The following is a 4,377-nucleotide window of genomic DNA, read 5'->3' as shown; positions in this document are numbered from 1 at the left end:
CATTTGTATGTTCCCAAAAGGCTTAGGATGTTTTTGTTGGCTTTTAGGAGTTACTTTTTTACAATAGTCTTTCATGGTGTGAATGGCAGAATAATTTATGCTTTTTTACTCTGCCACTGGATTACTCTCTCTCTCTCTCTCTCTCTCTCTCTCTCTCTCTCTCTCTCTCTCTCTCTCTGTATGCACATGCCATGGTATGTACTTGGAGGAGAGAGGGCAACTTGTGGAAGTCAGTTCTCTCCTTTCACCAAGTGGGTTCTGGGGATCAAACTTAGGTTGTCAGTCTTAGTGGCAAAGGCCTTTATTCTCTGAGACAGCTTGCTGTCCCTATCCATTCATAACACTAACTCGTTCCTTCCCAAGACACTTACTGCTACCACAGTGGTGTATATGGAATATAGTACTAACATAATATAAAAATGAACAATTTTTTTTCCTGAAGGTAAACTGCTGAAGTATATGAGAGACAAAGTTCTTTCTTTCATTCCTGCCAACCTGTTTTCTTATACAACATAGGCCCACCTGCCCAGGGGTGGCACCACCCATAGTGGGTTGGGCCCTCCCATATCACTCAGTAATCAAGAAAATGCCCCACAGACATGGCCACAGGCAGTCCAATGGAGACAATTCCTCAGTTGAGGCTCCCTCAACCCAGGTGTATCAAGCTGACACTAAAGCTATCCAGTCTCTCTCTCTCTCTCTCTCTCTCTCTCTCTCTCTCTCTCTCTTTCTTCTTGTGGTATTATGAAGTAAATCCAGAGCTTCACCTTTACCACTCAACTACATCCCTAGTCCCCTGTCTATTTTTATTTTGAGACAGGGTGTCCCTAAATTGTACAGACTGGCCTCAAATTTGCCATCCTTTTGCCTCAGCCTCCAGAGTAGCTAAGACTGTAGACTTGAGTTATCAACCTAAGTTCAAGTGTTGAACTCAGCCATTCTCATACTGATGGGGGCAGAACTGTACATGAGAAACTGTTCCTTCAAATGGGGCATTAGTACTAGGATTAATTTTTTTCTTGTTCTCTTGAGGAGAACAAGAAAAATAGAAAAATGAGAGATCTGGTTGTGGTAGTGTATACCTGGAATCCTAACACTTGGGAGGTGAAGGTAAGAGGATCAGGGGTGGGTCTCAGTTACATAGTGAATTTCAGGATAGTGTTGGCTACAGGAGATGGAGGGAGGGAAGGAAGGAGGGAGAGAGAGAGAGGGAGAAGGAGAGGGAAAGGGAGAGACAGAGAGAGAAAGAAAGAGAGATTAAGCCAAAAGGTGATCTTGCTCAATTACAAAATTAACAGGACCAATCTTGCCTTTAGTTCACAATACATTTGATGTGTCCCATTCATAGAAGGCTTATCCAAGAGGTCAGATTATTCCACTTGAAAGTACATTTACTTATATCCACTCAGTTTGTGAATTTTATCCACATCATGGCTTCATGTCTATTTTTCAACATCTATCTGCCCTCTATTTTGCTGTTCCATAATTTGAGCACCAGGAATCTTGTGGAAGGTATGCAACATTTTGAATGCTTGTACATTTTTCCTAGAGACAAAATCCTAAGCATTGCCAGATTTTGAAAAAGACCTGTCACCATTGGTTTTCAAGGGTGATCCTGGTGATTGTTAGTGCCTACAATGAAAAATTTTATATCTGCTCCTTGGGAACTATACTCCAAAAGAAAGCCTAAAGGATGTCAAAAGGGCTGAGGCCATAGCTCAGTTGGTAGAGTGCTTGCCTAGTGTGCAAGAAGCTCTGGGCTCCAGCTCCAGAACTGCACAGACTGGGCATGTGTACTCCTGTCATCCCAGCACTTGGGAGGTGTAGGCAGGTAATCCTTGGCTACATAGCCAGTTGGAGGTCAGCCTGGGTTAAATGAGACTTTGTAAAATAATAATAAAAAAATAGTTAATTAAATTGGGCTTATGCTACAAAAGGATGGACGTATATAAAAGATAGTGTGGGTCTCACACTTGGAAGATTGCATTATTCATGGTGACTGATGTAAGAATTTACTAGTTGGAAAACAAAGCAAAAGAAAAGCATCATTTTCTTACTCTTCTCACTGATTTTAACTGTATAAATGACAACACAAATACCAGGAGAAATGGGCAAACTTCTTATTTCCTAGAAAACTGCTTACTTTGGAATCACTAAAGTGCAGAGTACCTGCAAACCTTTAAAAAAGCACAAAATGTGCTAGATAGCATACACACAAGGCATGGCCAGTGGGCTGAAAACATAACTGATTTGGATTGTCAATGAAATGGGCAGTGCAAACTTGCATCCACACCTTCCGAGTCAGCCCAACTTGCATCCACACCTTCCGGGTCAGCTCAAGATTGTTTTAATTAGAAAGTTCCCCAATCTCCATTCTTCAGTTCTTAGCAAAGCACCTACATACAGAAGACATTCAAATACTTGGATTAAGTCAATTCTTTTGGTATCACTCATAAATTAATGAGGAGCGTGTAACTCTGTATAGTTTCAGAGTAGTTAAAGAGAGAAAAAAAGAGAGAATTGGGGCTCCCGGTTACTTAATAGACTAGAAAGCTTTCCAACAGTGCACTTAAGATATTAGCCAGAGCAACCTAACCCAGGAATTCTTTACCCTAAGTTTCTTCCTGATGCAAATTAGTTTGACTTCCATTTGCTAAAAAGTTTTCTGGCAGAAGGCAATCCTGTGTTCCTGTAATTAGGACAGGCTTGCAGAAGCGTGCTTCTGCTGAGGCTGTGGCTCAGGATGGAGGATGCACAAGCAAAGTCCTGAGTTTGATGGCTAGCACCACTCCTTCCTCCACAAATTCCAGTGTTACCTTAGGCAGTTTAACTTCCTGTTGCATATTTCAGTTTCCCCTCCATTTGTACTCTGCCAGTCCCTCAGCTTGCAGGCTGTTCAACCTTTGGGCCCACATGCTCCCAGGATGACTGTGAATGAGGCCCAACACATTTGCAGATGACAGTGTCGTGTCGAAATGTCAAAATGTTGGATACTCCTAGTAGATAATACATTAATATCCAATGCATATTTTTCCCAGATTTTGGACAGGAGAATTCTGAATCTCAGTTCCCCCAAAGTTACTTTATGATTTAATTATTATTACTTTTGCTGTTATTGAGTCTACACTATTTATTGTTATTATTATTATTAGAAAGTTCTAGATCTCAGAGTGGTACCACAAGACTCCCCACTCCACCGCCAGCACCTTCCCCACCCCACACCATGCCTGACCACAGCCAGCAGATCCTGGCAGTTTTGCTATCTCAGTATGCTTCAGATTCACCCAGAATGCCCAGCTTGTGTCCCCGGCAGAGCAAGTGCCCTTACCAACTACAAATACGATAAAGCCACTTTACAGCAGAGCACCTGCCATCTATCTGTGCGCAAAGGGTATTTGAGCAGGCTACCAAACCCACTTTGGGGCAGGAAAGTTCATAGTGGCCCCTTCACTAACTGGAAAGTCGAAGCCAGAGTGGTTCACGCTACATCGGATGTTGAGCAGAAGGGCCCACACTGGGAACAGACAGATGCCAGCAGAGCTCACCCTGACTTAAATGGAGGCGGCTGGTCTCCAGAGAGGAGACTGAAGAAATTACTGAGGGGCTTTGTTAAGTTCTATATGGATGGCAACTGGTTAGAGCTAAAGGGCCCTGCATGCTGGTCTTAGCGAGGAAAGCGCGACACAAAGCGCAGGGTGCACGGAAAAGATGAAAACCAAAGTTTACATAGAAGAGGGCTGTGTGAGAACCCGAAGCATCCTCCAGTCAGGGCATCCCCGAAGCGGCTGCGAGAGGAAAGAGGTTTGCAGAGGAAGGCGCTTCTTGAGACTTTACCCTGCAGGACTTGGGGACCAGTCAGATGTCCTTGAGCCGAGGAGAAAGAGAGAGACGCCCCCGGTCGGGTGGGCCGAGGCCCCTGCAGATAACCCCGATCCTTGCCACACGCGGATACTCACCGGCCGGCGCTGCCCGGGGCTGCGCTGGGCCGAGCCGCGGCTGCCGCGTGGACGCCGCGCCGCTGCCCTAATACCGCTCTCGGAAGAGGAGCTGGCGCCCGGGCAGGCTGCAGACCCGTAACCCAAGCCCGCCCCGCCCCGCAGCAGGGGACCAGCGCTTCCCTGCTCTCCACAGGTCTCCTCGCGAGCGCCTAGAACTTTCTAAGGTGCTGTGAGAAACTTAAACCTGGGTGGACAAGCGCTCAGAAGCTACTGAGGTGACAACCGCTTTCATCCCTCAACTGCCCGGAATTTTTCAGGATGAGATTCGTGTCACTGTGTGGAGGCCCCGAGGATAAGGAAATCACAGTAATGGAGATAGCATTCAAGTAGAAAACGTGGCTTATTACTATTTAAATGAAAACTACGTATGTCCTAAAAT

The 4,377-nt window shown here is 45.2% G+C and overlaps 1 protein-coding gene across 3 annotated transcripts in view; it reads right to left on the bottom strand.

The window, feature by feature from the left end:
* The window catches only part of Slc26a5 (solute carrier family 26 member 5), a 74,622-nt gene extending 70,549 nt beyond the window's left edge, over positions 1-4,073 (bottom strand). For 2 of the 3 annotated variants that reach the window (XM_008830757.2, XM_029562349.1), the window contains exon 1: positions 3,957-4,073. The gene's annotated coding sequence lies outside the window, so the exon portion shown is untranslated. Of the gene's footprint in view, positions 1-3,834 lie in introns of all 3 variants that reach the window. The other variant, XM_029562348.1, reaches the window with a different exon arrangement.
* Positions 4,074-4,377: the final 304 nt, after the last annotated feature.

The sequence above is a fragment of the Nannospalax galili genome, unplaced genomic scaffold, assembly GCF_000622305.1.
Source record: "Nannospalax galili isolate Female #2095 unplaced genomic scaffold, S.galili_v1.0 scaffold312, whole genome shotgun sequence".
Taxonomy (NCBI): domain Eukaryota; kingdom Metazoa; phylum Chordata; class Mammalia; order Rodentia; family Spalacidae; genus Nannospalax; species Nannospalax galili.
Note: the sequence above shows the minus strand (reverse complement) of the source record. Positions and strands in the feature narration are given on the sequence as shown.